Genomic DNA, 20,987 nt, shown 5'->3' with positions numbered 1-20,987 from the left:
TCAACGAACTGAGCAGTTGTGGGTTAAAGGACTCTCTAAGGGCTCAACACTGTCTCTCAGGCAATCTTGGGATTTGAACTCACAACCTTCCCAGTCACCAGCTCAGAATTTTAACCAGTGAGCCGCCACTCCTGCAGTCAATGACCCAGTGTGATAGTTCAAACCGTGGCACTCAGCCACACACTTACATTAACTACATGCCATTGATCCATTAACATACAAATGGTCCCTGCTTAACATGTGATTAAGATTCCAAATGCCACCAAATGTTAAAGAACTATGGTCTGAAGAATAAATAACCTAAATGGGGACCCATAACATTCAGACAGTAATTCGCTTTTTGTGCCGCCATGGCTAAAACGGCCACATTTAATTTCTTATTACATGATGGATCTTCTCCGGAAAGTTGAGGTGTGCTGGCACATATATAAAATAAAGCTTGTTCCAGTGAGCTGAAGAATCCTACCACTACATCTGGTCAGTATAAAATGTGACAACGTCGAAAATCAGATTAGAGCGTAGGCTATTAATTCACTCTATTACTACTATAAAAATCTGATGTGGGATGAATGAAGTCTGAAGCCAATTGGGATCTTCTGAATCTACTCTATTAATGGTGGCCAAGAATATGCGACCTAATCAGAAAGTTACTAAATAGTCTTAGAATGCACAGACACTTTAGAATATGTATGGAGGATGTGCTGCTATATAATCAACAGTAAAATAATCAACAACAGAGTGGTGTGATGTGAAGTTGATTATTTTCTATGTCAACAGCATGTCCTAATGTGTTTTATTCTAATTATACTGCAGCAGTTGTCCAACTCTAATATTTATTTATTTATTTATTTATTTATAAACGAACGTCATACTTTTTTCAAATCTATTTATAGTTACCTTTAATTGTGTTATGTTCATGAATCAACTTAGTTCATGTTATCACTTGATCAGACATTATAGTAGCTATAAACAGTCATTGTATTTGTTTGTTTTGTTTTGTTTTTTTACAAAAATGCAACTTGTCGTGTTACAGTGAAACCATAAAGCCTTACATGCTGAACACTATCCCATGTTAGAAATGTTTACAACTGGAGACTCCTTCCACAAATGTTAATGTCTCCTCACAGAAAACTTCAACAAATACATGTTTTTTAATCTGTTTGAGAGTCCACCATTCAAGTACTTGTGTACACTGTTACTATAGAAACAATAATGAGAGCATTAATATAAACCTGTGCTTTGCCTTGCAGCTAATCTACTGTCAGAGGTGAACACCTTCTGACTAATCAGATCTAAGAATTCAATGTTGCTGTGGTATAATATTTAACAATACATTTGATGGGATATTTGGGTACAATGCAGTGTATGCACAAGACACATCAGTCATAAGAAACTCATTCTAAACTGATCATTGAACATCTGGTAGAACAAAAAAAGATGCTTCTGACACATCAACACATGGACAGAAATAACCGTGTTACGAGAAACTTCTATGTTGCCAGAAAAGGATCCAAAACACAGCAGATCATGTAGGACAATTTGAAGTCATATTCACATTAAGTCATGATGTCATTCACACACTTTGTGCTTTGTTTCTCTAAATGCGTGACTCTCATGACTGGGATCTGACTAAACTGATCACTGGAATGACATCACGCTGGCGGCTGGTCTGAAACCACGAAGAGGTGACAACATATAGACAATGTAGTGAATTAAAGTTTTCTGAGAAGTGATGTGAATGCATCCTGTGTCAAGAATAATAAAAAATGTAATTAATTAATTAGTTAATTGATACATTTATTTAAAGAAAAACTATTACAAATTATTTTTCTTCATGAATTGAAAAATACTACACCTGAACAGCATGTCAAACGGATTTTTTTAGCATTATCTGTACTCACCTGAAACAAGTTTTTGTTTTATTTAAATGACTCTCAGTACTAATTTTGGACATAGTTGGGCTACTACAGCGTGGTCATTTTTCCAATAGGACACTTACATGTAACTCACACCTGACAAATGTATACAAGCTGTGAGAGTTGTTGCAAATTGGCATATGAGACTACAGTATGTTGGTCTAATGATATAATTACTACATTCCTGTTAAAGTCTCCCTTACGAAAGTGCTATAATGCATCTTTTGAATTGCTAATAGCGTAACAGAAGCTTAAATAATTGTCCTGTTATTGAATTATACCATTTCTTCCATGATGTTATCTTTTTGTCCTTTCTTTGAATCTCTTACTTTCTCATACAGTCCCTTTATGCCTCAGGCGGGTTTTAAGGGTCGAGTCAAGCCAGGGTGAGAAAAACAATCACCCTTTGCCATCCTTTATTTTTATCTTTCTCAGATGTCGCTTATAACAGCTCCATGGGTCGTGGATACTTGGATCAATATCTATTTAGTGACCTAACCTCTGTGTATGTGTGTGTCAAAGCAGGCAATCTAAAGCTGTATGAAGTATTTCATCTGACATGACCTACCTCTTGACCTGCTCACAACGCAGGCCCTGCTGTCCTGAGGGCATGCTGCTCTTCAGCTATAAACAAGACTGGGAAGTTGTTGCACACTTGTCACAATGTTGGTGGCAACCGACACCGACCGATTGTCTGTCTTTATACTGGTGTCTCACTGCCTTTCTTCCTCTACTATGGGAATGCAGGTTTATCCAATAGACATGCAATAGAAGTATTGAGGAAAGTATAGAGGAAATACTCTCTTTATTGGTCAGTTTTTTTATATTGTTTAGTTGTCTGCACACCACACATCCAGAGTCGAGAGAACATTAAAATATTCTTGATTTCGACTGGTCAGATGAGTTTCCTATTACAGACAGTAGTTCCAGCTGCAAATCCTAGGTTGTTGTAATATGCTTTCATTTCTTATGTAAAAACATATGCAGGGACTATGGCGGATGTTCCACATAAACAAATTTTATGTGTGTAATCATTGAGTTTTCTCTAAGGAGATGGAAGGAGTCTCCAGTATCAGCACTGCTCCTTTAAGCTTTCCGACAAGGGGACGTTTTCCAACAAGGGAGAGAGAGTTTTGTGGTTTCTTAGTTACATGACAAGCTGCATTTATTTGTGATTTTAACTTCAACAAAAAGGTCGGAAAAAAGAGACTGTTTATGGCCGATATGGCAAAAACGCTGTGGAATAAAAGAGGAATGGAAGAGGATAAAACTCTTTGGGATGTGCTGTTAGGGGAAAATAAGCACATCACACAGCCTAGTCATTGATTATTTTTCCATAACCACACACCCTATGATGTTTCATTCCTTACTTGACGTTTATTAACTTTTCCCAGTCGAATTGAGACAGATCCAAACACTGAATAAAGGAATAATGTCTCCTCCATGTTCGTCTCTCTGACAGGCTGAGGTCTGAATGAGGAAAAAAGCAGGCATGGCCCCCAATCTTTCATTCAGCTGGCATTCATCTATCCCGTGTGCACCTCTTAATCTGGTTCTGCCAGCAGTCGGGAAACAGAGACCTTCAGCAGCTGAAACAAATGATACTACCAGGAACATGAAACAGCTCACAACTAACACTTTAAGACTTCCACAGTTACACACAACTGTTCTGCTGCTGTATAGATGAGGCATGTGTCATTATAAGCATACTGTATTACACATGTTTATAGAATCAAGATCTGCTTCTCAAGTGGTGCATACTTTTACTGTAAGGAGTGTGTTCACACTGTTCACACTGGAGAACTCAGTAAAATATAGTGTACTATTATTATCAGAATGATGTATTAAAACCAAAGTGGAGGAGACCAAAAGCCGGAGGAAACCAAAGCGGATGTTTTGAATTCTGTAGCAAGCAAGATGACTGCGGACATGTTCATTTCAAATTGGTCCAGACATACATTGGTCCTCACTCTCATAACTACACAATTTTTCAGTTACATTTCAGTTAAGCTACATTCACACATACAGTGACTCGATAATGCGACTGGAGATAACTTATTTTCAACATGACCTGGCAACTTCTGGCGGAATGAACCACAGGGACTGTTGGCAACTAGAAAAATGTAACTTTATACGGATTTAAAGTGGCTTGGTCTCCTTCATCTCATATATGATGCAAATATACATTGGTGAATTTTATATACAAACTCTCTCCCTCCAGAATGTTATATTTTAGCAGCAAGAAAACTGATTTGTTATTAAAAGTGGAATGCTACTTGCACCACTCACTGATAAATGTTACTATGGCAACCAGTAGTAGGAATGCCTACTAGTGACTTTATAGTACAGTGACCTTGCGACTTGCAGTGATAATATCGCTGTATGAATGAATGTACTTTTACAAGTAGCAAGTTAATAATTCATATTAGCTACTGAATAATCTGCTTTAAGATGAATACCTGAAGCTGTTAATGGGTTAAGATCAGCAGTTATTCCTGTGTAGGCTTTTCTAGCATGGTTCAAAGAGCGTCAATCAGAGTCTTATTTATTCAGCTCACTGATGGCAGCTAAACTCCTTCTATAACATCGATCACCATAGAATGTCTGCAAAGGATAGATGGTGAATGACATACACAGAGCACTAAATTCTGGATCCAGTCTTCAATGATAATGAAATCCATATTTATAAGAGCTCAGAATTGCTTAATCTTCAGTTATACCACAGCGTTGTTAAATTCTCAAATACGATTGGTCAAAAGATGGTTAATTTTCTATAACAGCAGGTCTGACAGAAGTACCAGTTATAATTCAAATTATTTTCATGTTCTTATTCTGATATGTTATGGTTTATATCAGAACAACTCATTCACAGGGACTTGTGTGGTAGATGCTCCATAATCTAAGGCTAATAATAAATCAGTTAAAACATGTAAAACAAATAACTGTTGATGTATATAGTGAAGTTTCACAGCATTCTTTTTAACCATCAAAAAAGAACTGTTCTAAATGGTAACTATTACTGATTGGTACATGGTGTCAATGATAAATTTCTGAGGTAATTCAACCTACCAAGGATTTTTTACATCTTCATAGCATGTGTTTGAAGCAGTAAATAGGTCAGAGTTACATTCACATTATTAGGAATTGCTCTACATATTACTTGAGAGTGAAATGATACCTTAATAATATTAAGTGTATTAAGAGAATGTATAATATTTTAATAGCTGTACATTATTCTAACAATTAAATCAATGCAACATTTTGCAATTCAATATTAGATCAAAATACAAGGATTATATTATATATAATATATATTATATATATATATATATATATATATATATATATATATATATATATATATATATATATATATATATATATTAAGTATTATATTCCTTGGAATAAAAAAATGATAGTAAGTGAACTTCTGTATTCGCTAAATCTTTTCTGTCTACAATGAAAGGTGCGGTTTATCTCATGTATTACAGACAGGACCAACACAGGAATAATCACTACATATTTGCCACATCTTGTTCATGTGACAGTGGATTTGAAGTGTGTATTGTGTTCTGGTCTGGTCTGTGGTTGTGGCATGACCTCTGTGACCAGCTCCTTTATCACATCCTAATTTTAATGTGACACTAAATCTGTATGTCAACCTCATGTGAGGAGTGAGCAAAGGTTCTGGAAATACCCAACTGAGGGCTGCAACTCATCCTCCACCCTGGTAGATGGACTGCAGGGCATTAACAAGGATGGCAACCATGCTCGTGGTTTAAGTGACACAAGTGTAGAAGAGGACAGAGGACACTGTTAAAGATGGAATATAAGCTTGAACATTACCCATACAATGAGTGAATACAATGGTGTGCAGCTGAATGTATTTCCATCTGCTTCAGCAGATGATCTTACCTGTAGCATTGATTCTTCTATAAGCATAAAACATGTCCTGATGCTCACCCCAGGACTCATGTTCACATCAAACATCATTTCAAAGCATTTAGCACAGTTTGGCTTTTCCCTTTACACCTGTATACTGCCAAGATTTATAATCCCACTATCAGGTATCGCCCAGAAGAGGATGGGTTCCATGTAAGTCTGGTTCCTCTCAAGGTTCCTTCTTCATGTAATCTCAGGTCACCTCTAGCTAACAATTTAGTAAAACACAAGCCACAAAAGTGCTATACAAATTGAATTGAATTGTAATTCTAAATTATTTACAGTACTGTGCAAACTTCAAAGAAATGCTGTACAGCAAAGATGCCTTCAAAAATAATGAAATTAAATGTTTCTACATTAATTAAATAAATACTTAAATGATCAGCAAACAGTAATAAATTACAAACTCAATATTTGGTGTGACGACCATTTGGTGTTTTTTTTTTACAAAAACTTACATTTATGTTTACATTAATTCATTTAGCAGACGCTTTTATCCAAAGCAACTTACAAATGAGGAAATACAGGCAAAGCGGTATATCAAGCGGAGAACAATACAAGTAGTGCTACAATAAAGGATCTATTAATTGAGTTCCAGAAGAAGCAAAGTGCACAGAGTAGAGGTGTAAGTGCCAGAGTAAGTTTATTTATTTATTTATTTATTTATTTATTTATTATGGGTTGGTTAGGTGTTCACGGAAGAGGTGGTCTTTGGCTGTTTTTTGAAGATCGTGAGAGATTCTGAGGTCCGGATTGAGGTTGGAAGTTCATTCCACCACTGAGGAACAGTTAGTTTGAAGGTTCTTGAAAGGGACCTTGAGCCACACTGAGTAGACACTACTGGCGTCGGTCGTTGATTGATCGCAGATTGCGTGAGGAAACGTAAGCCTTCAGGTGAGAGTTGAGGTAGGAGGGTGCTGTTCCAAACAAGGTCTTGTAGGTGAGCATCAAGGCCTTGAATTTGATGGGGCGGCTATAGGAAGCCAGTGGAGGGAGATGAAGAGGGGTGTGATATGGGTTTGGCTGATTGAAGATGAGGCGTGCTGCTGTATTCTGAATCATTTGAAGGGGTTTGATGGAGCTGGCCGGTAGGCCCGAGAGTAGTGAGTTGCAGTAGTCACGTTTTGAGATAACAAGGGTCTGGACTAGTAGTTGTGTAGCCCGTTCGGTGGGGTAGGATCTGATTTTCTTGATGTTGTGCATAATGAACCTACAGGACCGTGCAATTGTTGAAATGTGGTCTGTAAAGGTCAAGCTGTCATTGAGAATCACCCCAAGGTTCCTGGCTGTCCGGGTTGGCTTGAGTGTGGTTGAGCCAAGCTGTACAATGAAGTTGTGGTTGATTGAGGGACAAGCTGGTATGACGAGAAGCTCAGATTTTGCCAGGTTGAGCTTAAGGTGGTGTTCCCTCATCCAGACCGAGATGTCCGACAGGCAAGCAGAGATACGTGCAGAGACGGATGGTTCATCATGCTGGAAGGACAAATAGAGCTGGGTGTCATCAGCATAGCAGTGGTATGAGAAGCCATGAGACTCAATCACCTGCCCCAGAGATGTAGTGTAGATAGAAAAGAGCAGTGGACTGAGAACTGACCCCTGTGGAACGCCAGTTGTGAGTTGCTGAGTTTCAGAAAAAACTTAGTAGTCTCCGGTACAGTTTGTGCGGTTTTATAAGGAAATGAGCTGTAGGTTTTATTGAGCATCTTGCAGAACTAACCACAGTTCTTCTGGAGACTTTGACTGTCGCTCATGCTTCTTATTTTTGCAACAAATCCCAGCAGCCTTCATTGTGTTTTTTGTCTGAAAAGTGGTTTCTTATGTAATATGCTGCTTTCTTTACTGACCTTTTTCTGTAACGTTTCATGTTGTGGTGGAAATCTAATGTTTTGAAATCTAAATATTTGTCGTACATATTGTTGATTCGATAATGTAGAAGCCATAAAATAAAAATCAGTAACAAAGTTTGTACTAAACAAAATAGGGTGCCTAAGACTTTTTCACAGTACTTTACATTTATAGCAATAATTAAATATTAAGTAATTTAAGGGAGTGTCAACACATCAATCCTATTCAGTGGGTTTTCAATTTTGATTTTGGCTTTACTAATGAAATATTATGCATATTCTTTCACTCATGACAGACTCCAGTATTGGGGATTTTTTCTTTCACACTAATTTGTCCACAGCCATCCATGTCTTGAAGTCTACCAGTCTTGAAATCCCTCTTTTCTCAGCTTCAAAATGGCTTGCTTTTCTCCCATAGACAGCTCTCTGTTTTCATGTTGGTTTATCCTTTTTAACAACAAATGCAGTCTTCACAGGTGAAACTGAAGGCTAAAACCAAGAGTAGATGTTCAGAACTATTTGTTGTTTAAACACTCAATCTAACAGGACACACTTGGATAACAAGAAACACCTGTCAGTCACATTTTTGAATATGTTTTGCTCACATAAACATTGGGTGGTCTGATACAAAATGTGCTGTTCTATGTCTTTTAACACATATACATATAAATACCAGGAAATAAAAGCTGAAACTATAAATTCTCTTCTCATATTAATCTTTTGATCTCAAACGCAAATGTATTCAGTCTATAGCAAATGTTGTATTGGCCTTGCCGTCCGAATAGTTTCGGAGGGGACTGTAGATTAAGTCATACTACTTATTTTGAATTTGCAAGTCTGAGACCATGTCCATTAGGTCACATATACACATACATCATTCAACTTTATGATCCAGTAGCGGCTAGTAATCACTGCATGTGTCATAAAAGAAGCATTCTCCTATTAGCACACTGAAATTAACTGACGTACAGTAGGAAAATTTGCAAATAAAATCATTTCAATGTACTCATTGGTTTTGCTTGGTTTGCCTTGGGCACTAAATGGCACACCAAGTTAAAACACCACATGTGTCCTGGGGCTAAGAGAGAATTCCAGCTGTGTGATGTGCAACTGGCTTTATTTCCCAGAGGGAGACTTTCCAGTGAGATGTGCTTAAATCGACTAATCAGCATTCTCCTTATACTTGGAAAACTGACATGACTAGCGGTTCTGGTGCTTTTGCTTATTCCAGCAATAGACCTTGTTTTGAAAAAGCTAGCATTGCTTCCTGGGTGATTTTAAAGTTACCCAATTAAATATGACACCATAACAGCAATTATAAAACTGTAAACAAGATTATCATAAAGTCATGAGGACAAACAAACCACTGTTAATCACCGGCAGTCAGCAGTGAAAATAAAAGAAGCCCTTCAGAAATCTGTCAGAAAAGTAATCCAATTGAGTCAGAATCCTACTTGAAAGCCTATCTATCTAGGGAGTTAGTGAGAATCGGTCAGATGACTCAAGTTAGGGAAATGTAATTTGCGCATGCCAAACTTTGCTTTGAAATTATTCAGACTTTTGCCAGGCATTTTATAGGCTTTACGCTGTGAACTTGGGCCATAATATAATAATGAAACCGCATAATACTGTAACCAACATAATTCTTACAACTGGTCTGAAATGCATTGATCAATTTTGCTTCCAAGTAATTGCATATTGCATACTGCACATTAGACTACCGTCACCAAGTCTCTTTGGACAGAAACCCTTATCACTGCATCTATTCAACTCATAAACATTACAAAGCCGTGCAAAAATCCCAACGCTTCCTTTACAACCATGCCAACAATTTATTGGAACACGCGAGCGTGACATAGCCAACAAATTTGGAAATGTATGTAACTTCCTTAATATTTTCACGAGCTTGCTTTCTCTGGGATGTGTGTCCAGAACATGCACATAGATGAATGACCCAGTGAGGAATCTGGCTGAGCGCTCAATGAAGTGACTGATGACATGCAAATTTAATATGTGGTTTCCACCGACTAAAGTGGATATGGAGGGGGGCCACTATGGTGCAGCCCTGAGGCAGCTGATAAAGTAGAGCAAAACAGGGGGAAGAAGGAAGCCTTTGTTCTAAGGAAGGAAAAATGAGGCAAAAAAAGTTTAGGCTCATCACAGGATGCAGGCAAACAGCTTCAAAAATCCCACTGGGCCAGGGTAATAAGAAGAAGAGACGTTTATTCATATAGTACACCTGCAAAGCACAGTGGCACTTTGAGGAGAATGCTGGAGAGGGGTGTAGAAAGAATATGGAGTACATATGCAAGGAATAAAACACAGAACATGCTGGAAATAATCAAGCAGTAACATTATGTCAGAAAATATTTTTATTCCTCATATACCACACAATTTGCCAATGATTACATTTTCTATTAAATAAAGAACGAGAAGTGCTTTTTAGTCATTCAGAGTTATATTTAATGTTGTGAAACATCAATGAAGCAGGTTAGAGCCTATTATCACTTACATTATAACAATTATAAACTATCATTTCCTGTTGTTCTTTTTGAAGTAAAGTTCAATCCTCTGTTCTGAAAATGTTCTTGTGTCGGAAAAACCTGAAGTTACAGCTTTACCTCTGATTGTTAAAAAGTGCTGACACTGGAGACTCCTTCCGAAAATGTTAAATAAACATTTCCTTACAGGAAACTTTGCCATATCAATAATTAGACACGTTTTCAAGTCTCTGTATAAGCTGTTACTATAGAAATTATAACAAATTAGAACATAGTATCAATATAATCCTTGCAGCCTGTCTGAGGTTTTCTCATAGAAAATTAATTAATCAACACCTACTGACCAATTAGTTTTGAGCATTCAACAGCACTGTTGTATAAGTGGGATAGCATATATGATACAATATCAAATACGGCACATATTTTACAAATAAAACAAATATTTAATTTGTACATTTACACTGCACCTTGTGATCTGGTGTGTAGAAGTCAAACCAAACAATAGACCTGACATTATTCTCTTGGCAAATCAAAACTTTTCTCTTGTCATTCCTTCAGGAAATATACGTTTCTGCAAAATGGTGATGTTTACACCTATAACAGCTAGTGTGGAAACCTAACTAAAACATGGACAAAACACTGAATCAACAGTATATTGAACAAGATTGATTTGGATCTGATATCAAGGTGCTGACCTTGGCAAGTGATGTAGGTGCATTTGTGAGTGCATTTAGCATATTCAACGCTTTGTAAACATTCAGAAAGGAGTCAGTTATTCAAATCAAATCACATGCAGATGCAAGTCATCTGACAGGAACAGCTCTAATTTCTAGTATAGACTGTTTTCATGCTGAATTCCAGCATGTTAATCGAATTTGTTGTTCTGAATGTCTTCTCAACTTCAATCACATGGTCCCATTAATTGTGGCTGCTGAAAGTCACTGGATTCCAAGGAAGGGTTCCTGACTACCAAATGACAATTTAACACCACTGGGTTATGTGTTTAAATAATACAAATAGTCTGATTCGCCACCGGTCAGCTGGGAACAACTTCACAAGGTTATACAATAAATATTTTACACTGGAATGCTTAATGGCACGTAGACTGCACCTCTATGGAGAGAAGCTTCCATTTAATGCCTAACTCTGAAGTAGGAAGGTGGAATTATAAGTGTTACAAAGTGGGAAGAAAACTGAGATGCCTCCATGTTTGTTTGTTAGTAACACTCTAGCCAACTAAGGTTAGTGATATGAGTGATATATATACTGTATTTACCTCCTCATAACAGCGAACTGTATTGTCAGTGTTACAGATTTAACTTGTTAATATACCTCTTTGTTTATTATCTAAAGCAAATACTAGCATGTACAGTATATCCCATTTAAAAGTAAAGAAGTGCTACATTAATGTTGATTTGACATCATATGCTCAACTTGGGGCTGAAGGCGCTTTCACAACTTTCCAGAGAATTCTGAGTAGAGGGTCATTTTTGTAAAGTTGACGGTCAGTAATTCCAAGTCGATCACAGCATACGTTTGTGTGTCTAGCATGCACATACATCACACATTTCTTTAAAGAAAAGTAGGCAGTCCGAAAGATTTTTCTCCAAATTTTACACAATTAGCAATGTACATATTACACATTATATGTCATTTTAATTTTAATTATACAGTATGTAATTCCAGAATATAACCAAATAACATAATTTCATGCTTGTTTGTGGATGATGTTGCTCTCATTACCTGTTTCGACCAACAGATGGCACATACAGGTGATTCAGTTACAATGTGCTTGCTGTTGGCATCGTGGACTACCACTCCAGTGCATCTGCAGATTAAAAACAAAGCCCTTTTTGTAACTTTGGGACTGACATGCCAATAAAGTATCATGATTTGACATTTGACAAATCATGCATACCTGCAGTGAAAAAGGAAAAGTGAGACTGTCACACAGCTGTAATGGAGATTTCTACTGCTGAGAAATCAGAGATAATAATGATGCCTTTTCATCCTCGTTGCAGTAAATAAATAATTGTCATATGTAGTATGACATTTGTCACCACATGTGTTGACTATGTAATATCTCTCAGCATTTTCATTACTATAGGCACATTATTACTCATCATATACTGTTATTAGTGTAAACAACAATGATCTCATGGATCAGTTTTTACTATATTCACCGTAACATACTCCCTTCCAATTCTCCCGACTTAAAATTAATATAATATCAGAAAGAAAATAGTACTAAACAGTCACCGGAAAGGTACTTTAAATCATAGATACATCTTTAGCACATTTAATGTGTATCTTTCACCTAGAAACATGGGTATAGTGTACCATTAAAATCATTTAAGGCAGTGGTTTTCAAAGTGGGGGCCATCAGGGGGCGCCTGGGGGGCCTCAACAATTTGGTGTGAAAAATAAATAAATGTATGTTTTCTCTTTCTCACTCTCAGACAACCACACACACACACACACACACACACACACACAATTACTAATGTAATGTAAAGATGTAAGATGTCATTATTAATAAAAAAAAAAAAAGGGAGGGGGTTGATACAGAAGTCTGTATTTTAAATGTGTTTTAAAGACATCTTGCAAAAGGGGGGCCTCAGTCGAATTTTAACGCCGTTTGGGGGGCCTTGCCCTGGAAAAGTTTTGGAACCTCTGATTTAAGGTGCAGAACTAGACCATAATTAGAAGCGTTAAAGGTAGACATTGACATTTCTAGGTAAAAGATATATACTAAAGGTACTTAGTGTGTATACCTGAAGGTATCACCTTAGCAGCAAGGAATAGTAGGCTATAGTAACCTTTATTCTGAGAGTGTAGAGCAGTAGGTAAGTCAGGTAAATTGGGCCAGATGGTTTTGGAGCTTCCTACCTCCTTGGATTTCCATATCCAACTGCTACAAGTAATTTCATACTGTTGACACAATAATATAACAATGCAGCAAATGATGTGATTGGTCTGAAATTGATCAAGTGGGTGTGACATGACCTTTTCTGGAGGCTGGTGAAGTAAATTGCATGGTAAAAAGTGGCCCAATTTACCTGATTTCACCCTAAAAGAGGGTCACATTTTTCATCACATTTTGATGAAAAAAAAGATTACATTTATATTTAAGACAAAAGTTTCCATGTGCTTAAATTAGTCTGGTGTGCATGCCTCCAAACAGGCTATGTCAAATACAAATTGGGTTTCATTTCGAGATTTATACATTAATTTCTACAGAAACAACACTGTAAAATATCAGTAGCCTACTGCAGCTCTTAACAGTGATGAGGCCGCAAAGAGCCTATGTCGTATTTATGGAAAAATAGATTTGCGCGTGCATATGTCATTGATTTACATTCAGGCTTTTTTTATGATGCCAATAAACTCAGTAGATTTACAGCAACATACAAATTTTATCTTGATTTTCGGGCTTTAATCGGACAGTGTTGGAAATGTAATGGCGCAGATCAGAAATCCGCAGGCGCATCCAAACTGCAGAAATGCATGCTGGTATTTAGTGCTTTTATTTTATTTTTTCTTGTATTACTATGAAGTATTTTAAGAGAGATGCAGTAAAATGGACGCATTTCACATTGAAATGAGAGGATGGAAAGTGGGATGCCGTGCCTGTCTGAAAATCCGATTTGAAGAAATTGTGCAGAATATTAATAGGGAAAGAAGTCATTAGAAGGACTGGTGATTGCTTTAATTAGACTATTGCGGCCTCCGTGTCTAGCCAACTATTTCAACCCTAATATAAAAATGGAATTGTGATAAATCCATAAATGATGAAGTTATAAGCATGCACGTGCAGCGACCAGTGCACCCTCAAGTGCATGAATAAAAAGTCCACTTGTTGCCTCGTGAACGTGTCAGATAGGAATCTTAGTTTGAAATCCACTGAAATTAACAACAGACCTCTTTTTTTATTGTCCTGAGAGGTCATTAGGCTGCCAATTGGGTAATTATGGAAATGATCTGTTCGGCTCTTTGGGATGTTTTCCCCTCCTCTGAATCTCCGTCGTGGGAAAGTTCACCCGTAACTGCAAGTGTACCAGCAAAAATCAAATTAGTCAAAGAGATTGCATTAGTATTTATAGCCGGAGGCATCTGTAAAAGTGCGGAGACGAGAAGTTATGTAGGACTCAGAAGAGAGGGGGAATTATTGCCTAATGACAAAAGAGCCGTACCTAAAGCCGACACTAAGAGTAATGAATTGGAGGCATTGATTGCATCTTGAAAGAGATATGAAGAGGAAAGAGGAGGGTGACATAATGATGCTCAGAGAGCATTAAGCCTCGGTGTGAAACACTGTCAGTAGGGTTGTTGTAAAAAATGTTTGGTGTATATTTATCCAACAGGTTAGGCTACTTAGTTAAACACTGTCTATTTAGACAAGATTGTAGGCTATTATTATTATTATTATTATTATTATTATTATTATTATTATTATTATATAGAACATATATCTATTTATATCAAGGTTAAATTAATGTAGCGGTTAAAACAAATCCTGATAAGGAATAGCCTATGCAAATTATAATTATGGAGGTGTTTAATATAGCTATAGCCTACTTAAATAATTAAATAATTGCCGCATTATTTCTCGTAGCACAATCTTAGAAGTGCATCTTTACCTTATGTGGATTGATACCCTTATCTTTTCACCTGTAGCCTAATATGTAGGTGTAGATTTGTTATGAAAATATTGATATACGTAGTGTACCTTTATAGAAGACTTATTGCACATAATTGGACCATAATTAGGCTACTTTTTGGAGTAAAGATTTAAACATACAAGCTACAATATGCACATTTCTGAGACATGGCCATAGCTACTGTACGAGTTGATGCTTGATGTGATCAGGCAGCGACAATGAATGGTGCAATTTTAGTACCCTTTTCTTCAGAGACTGTATCTAGTAGACTAATACTGCAGACTTTGTCTAATATCTAATGGCATGTCCTCTGTTTAAAGACCAACCAACAGCCAAGAACAAATAACTGACACCTCTCAATAGCCAATTTACTCCATATTGATTTTGTTCCGACGTGATATCGAGCCCTCGCTGAAGATAGAAGCATTAATTCAATTCCTCTGATTTGGATCGAATTTCAAATTATTTTAAGGACATTATTCAGCTCACTAATCTTTAAAAGACCCACTGAGACTTCTAACTTAGCAGTGTGGCTGTGATGTAGGCTAAATCATGTAGGTTAATAATGTAATGATGTAGTAAAACGGCAAAAATAAATAAAACTCTCCAATACTGCACTAGTGAAACTGGAACAATTCGTTACACTTTCTCATCACCTTTCCTGCATGAGATTTTTTATTTATTTATTTATTTATTTTTTTAAAAATTTTGGCAGCGAAAATAGGGGAGCATAACCTGTTATCCACATTTTAAAGTGCGATGGGGAACGAAATATTTCTAAAATATAAGCATAGCCTATATTAACATTACATGCATTGTATTATTTTTTTTTTCTAGGGTGCTGCTTGCCTTGTTGGCGACCCAGCACATCCAAGGAGTTTGCGCTAGTGGGTTTAACATAGCGAGGTCCCGGATGCTACCACACGTGGGCGCTCTATGAGCCAATCGGCGATTTCACACAACAACCAATGACAATCTCTACATTGCAAAGCCCATTAATATTTGGCTCGTAAACCGCGTTAGGTAAAGATGGTAAGAAAAAAAATCACTGCTTGAAAAAACTGTGACAGATTATTAGATAGAGGGGTAATCTGTAATTATAATTGACACTGATGTTTATGCACCAGTGCACATGAAAAGCTTGAGTTTTCACAGGTCAGTGATGTATACGCTTGTGGACTGAGTTAAATAACACCAGTGTTTTAAGATTATGTAGCCTACTTCAGGAAATCAATCATGTATTTAAATTCAGTTGTACAGCCCACATGCGTTAAAGATGCAAAGGAGTTTTTCTGATTTTAAGGTATTTTTCAAACTGTAAATTTTTTTGCATTGCTTGAAATTGTATGTATGTATTTGTTTGTTTGTTTGTTTGTTTGTTTATTATCTAGGCCTATTTATTTATTTCTGTGCTGAAGTTTTATAACACCCAAGCGATGTAACACAGGACACATTCTCAAACTTCACGCAAGTTTTAAAAATAACTATGAAGTTGTTTTTGCAATTTGTTTACTTGAGTTGTTCACATGACGACGATGAAATAAAACAAACAAACAAATAAATAAATAAGTAATCAAATAAATAATAAAGAATAAAATAACACACACACACACACACACACACACACACACACACACACACAAAGCAAAACATTTTAAAGCAGTAATTTTACACACTGCGCTCGTGCAGTTAAAAGCGTCCTGTAAAATAGCCCTGCGCAGCTGTAGGCTGTGTACCACGAAAGCTTCTTTTTAAGAAACACGAGCATTGTTTGAGCGTTTGTGCAGTGTTGACTGAGTGCTTTGTGCGTATTATACGCGGCTAAATCGCACCATTTACAAGCAGAAACACACCGTTCAAATAACACCCTGCGGTCGCGCTAATGTGCTACTTCAACGCTGCTCTAAATAACAATGAGTCGTACAAACCGGGTAACATCACACACACTCAACAGCACACATTGGCATGTTAATCTGGCTGCACATTTCCCATCCCTGCAGCACTCCCTAGCCCTCCTCTGTATGAGTCGTGCTGAGCTGGGAGATGGTGGGATCACCAAGCACCACGAACTGAAATGGAAAGGCCTGGTTTCCCCCAAAAGCATTTTAAACCTAAATCTAAGGTCGTAGAAATCATACGAATCGTTTTACATTTAGGATCTGTTTCCCAAACGCGTCGTAACATAAGTACTTGAGAAGCGTCTTTACTCTGGAGTACCCAGAGAATTTTGTTTTGCATCTTAAGGAGTAGGATTCATGCATTACGTAGGCCTGCAGCAAAACTACAACTCGTATAATCATGCAGATTACTGATTGGTCAAAAAATTGTAGCAGGCCTATGTGTAAAATTACGCAAAACCAGTAATCACGTGACAGATGCCATTTTTTAAAAAATTGACTTTTCACTTCCATTAAAATGAACATTATTTTTTTTAATTATTATTGAATCTTTAAATTCTTAAATAATGCCTGGTCAGTACGGATGTTGAAGAAGGAGAAAATGCTAATCTGAATTATACATGATATTATATTTTGGGTCGTTCTCATAACAAGGCCTGTTTTTTGTGGGGTTTTTTTTGTTGTTTTTTTTTTTTTTTTTGCTTGTTTGTTTTGTTTTGGTTTTTTAATCTAATAGCTATTATTACAAAGCAGACAAACATCTGTCTAAAGTGGAGATGACTGGCTCGCATGCTTGCATGTTAGGTATTACTGCGCCAGTGATAGGTAGGCTATATGTATTACTATGTAGATTTTTTTAATACAGGATCTACATATTTTCCTCAAGCACAAAGCGCACTTCACGTTTTCACTTTCACGTCTTTGGTAACGATTTAAGGATAATTTGTTCTCTTTTTTCAATTAGTATTAAAAAGTGATATACAGTAGAAAGAAAGAAAGAAAGAAAGAAAGAAAGAAAGAAAGAAAGAAAGAAAGAAAGAAAGAAAAAGATTTTATAAATATATATTTTGGCAATCAGTATTGCATGTATGGATGGATGGATACACATGGATGGATGGATGGATGGATACACAGACAGACAGACAAACAGACCGACAGACAGAGATAGATAGATAGATAGATAGATAGATAGATAGATAGATTGTTGTTGTTGAATTGACTCTTGAGTTAATGTTTATCTAATAACAGTATTTATGTTCTGTAATGTTTATTTTGAATTTATTGTTGGTCTACAAAAACCATGCACGCAAAAAACAAAAAACAAAAAAAAACAATCTTTCTGATTCCTGTGGTCTGGCGTTAGACAGGTGTTTCTATTATAGTGGGAAAGTCAAGGTTAAAATGTCCAGGGTATTATGACAGATGCTATGTTTGTTTCAAATTCTTTAACACAAAATTTTGTCACGTTTTATTTCTATGTACTCCCCATGAGCAAGCTGCTGCTTTTGGCCGCGTTTAAGGAGCGCAGTATAGATTTTCTGTTTAGGTCGCGCGATGATCCTACAAAGGGGACTGTTAAAAATGAGCTGGATCATACTGTTTGACAGAAAGCTGCAGGTTGATAGAGTGGATCCTTCGGGGGGTGAGGATGGTGAATTCAGGGGGAAAGGAGCCTGAGATCCTGCCTTCTGCTGGGTACAGCCTTGGGGAATCACGGTGCCGAGCATGGAAAATCCCATTAAGGATCGCGTTTAAATGAAAAGTCATTTTTTAACGCGAGTATACACATGACATGGACATTTTCCTTTCGGCTGGAGAGGAAGATGATTTTTTTTCTTCTTCTTCTGAGAATGACACGTTTTTGTTTTGTTTTGTTTTGTTTTATTATTAAATCTGACATGCTGATTATTCCGAGTTGGTGTAAAAAAAATAATTGACATAATAACCTTAATTAAAAGCGCGCTAACAATGCCATTAATTTATCACACCGGTTTACAGCCTTCCCCTCCAACACTCTGATAATGAGTTCAGTGATGTGATTTTTCCAGTCTTGTCTTTGATAGAAGACGTTAGGCTCTGCAAAACTGCCACAATATCCTGGCTGCTGCAACAAATTTCAACAAGTTCACTTTGTTTGCTGTTGTTGTTTTTTTAAAATGGAAAGGGTGCATTTATATTATAACTCAAAATGGGAGGATTGAGAGGTGAACCTGAAGATCACTCACTAATTGGCAAAAAAAAATCTTTTACAATATGCAAAAATAGCCTATCATCTCTGAAATTATAGGCTAACAGTGGAGAGTGAGGGATCCGTGTATTCACTTAAATGCAATTCATATGAAAAGGGCCAAGAGGTGGTCTTTCAATAGTATGGTTGTCGGGTAAATCAGATCTACTCTATACAGTTTTTCCTTTATCATGTTTTAAAAGTAAATATTAGCACGGATGCTCGGTGTGGTCTGGGTTCAGCATCCACCCCAGATATTAGAGTCTCTAAGCCCCAGCTAAAGCATTTTCTTTTGAATGGACTCATTCCCCCTATATACGCCCTTCAGTTTCCCCTCTTCTATATCTCTTTTTATCTTAGCGATTTAATTAGGCATAAATTCTGGTGCTGCTTTGCTATTTGTGAGCCATTTGTTTCTGACCTTGCTGGATAATCACAGTGAGCGACTGGATCCGCTCCGTCACCTGCGCGCTGCAAACACTTCCCTTATTATTCTAAAAGCTTTAGTCGGGTTAAGCTGTGCATGTGTGCTTAAATGCACATTTCATTAACAAACTGCGGAAGGGAAATGACACCCGAATTTATCGAGCTTCAAAAGATCGCTGAGGGGACGAATGTGATCTCATTTTGGAGAATATGATAATATGCTTTTTTTTTTTTTTTTATGCGTGTACGATTTTTCTTCAGTGCGCACTGACAAGAAGAAAGACAACCGAATCTTGTTGGAGAAAATAAAAATTTTAAAAATATATAATTAATCTATGTCGTCATAATGACCACATAGGCTAATAAGATGAATAATAAAAGGGTGATACCATGCATAAGGCCAGATTTTATTATTTCAAAAACTATGCATCAGACAATATAAGAAACCAAGAATGAAACGCTGAATTAGAATAAAAATAACTCTGGCAAATTCACAGTGTAATTGTTTTTAAGTGTCACGAAGGCAAACGTACTTTGGCTTCATCTGCTAAGTAGCTCGTATTGATAGACAGAAGATCACACGGGTCACCGTCTGCTTGCCAGCACAATACTTGTCTAATGGAGGGGAGGACATGGCCCGGGTTTCTCTTCAACACCATTATAAACGGCTTGATTTAATTAATCCAGCTTTCACTGACCACGTGCAAAAAAAAAAAAAAAAAAAATGCTCTGGTGACGTCGCCTGAGCGCGCGCTCCTTAGAGAGCAGAGAGACGGCTGGGATGCGAGTTTATATTTAAATATTAAATATCATTGCACAAAAAGATTACACCCTGGAGTGAAGAGAAAAGGAGGGAGAGAGGGAGAGAGAGAGAAAGAGAGAGTAGTGAAATTAATTTTAAAATAAATAAATAAATAGATAGATTAATAAAAAGATATTCCAAATTAACCGCCAAGGAAATAAATACAGCTAAATGGAAAATGGAAAAAAAATACATCCTAAGTCATAAAAACAAACCTGTATTAATTTGCAATTAACTGTTTATCAAACACGTTTTATTATTATTATTATTATTATTATTATTATTATTATTATTATTAGTTTAACTCCCTAAACCTTTATTATATTATCAATATTAATGGCTCCTAAATGGCTTTATTTTCTCTAAGAAAAAAAAAAATATGCAAAACACCTCATGACCGCGCTGGCACAGTTACATTTCTCTGAAGCTGATCATTCATTTCCCTGTATAAAGTAATAAAGTAATTGGTTCTACTGTCAGTTAAAGATCTTTTCATTACGGCAGGTGGAGCCTCTTGAAGCAAATCGATAAGAGGTTATAAATGCATGCTGCAAAGTAAATGACAAATTTAGCCACGTTAGAGCCTTTACTTTTAATTCTGCGTGTGCATAGAAACAATTATCTTTACGTTCTGTTATAGATTAGATCACATTAAGAAATATTTACACAATAATTTAAAAAAATAAAAATAAGCATGCACTTAACACTTTCCATAAGCCTACTAACATTTACTCAGTGTTACCTTACACACCCCCATATAGCACAATGAC

Source organism: Ictalurus punctatus, chromosome 11, assembly GCF_001660625.3.
Source record: "Ictalurus punctatus breed USDA103 chromosome 11, Coco_2.0, whole genome shotgun sequence".
In the NCBI taxonomy this organism is placed as follows: domain Eukaryota; kingdom Metazoa; phylum Chordata; class Actinopteri; order Siluriformes; family Ictaluridae; genus Ictalurus; species Ictalurus punctatus.
This window is presented reverse-complemented; position numbering follows the sequence as displayed.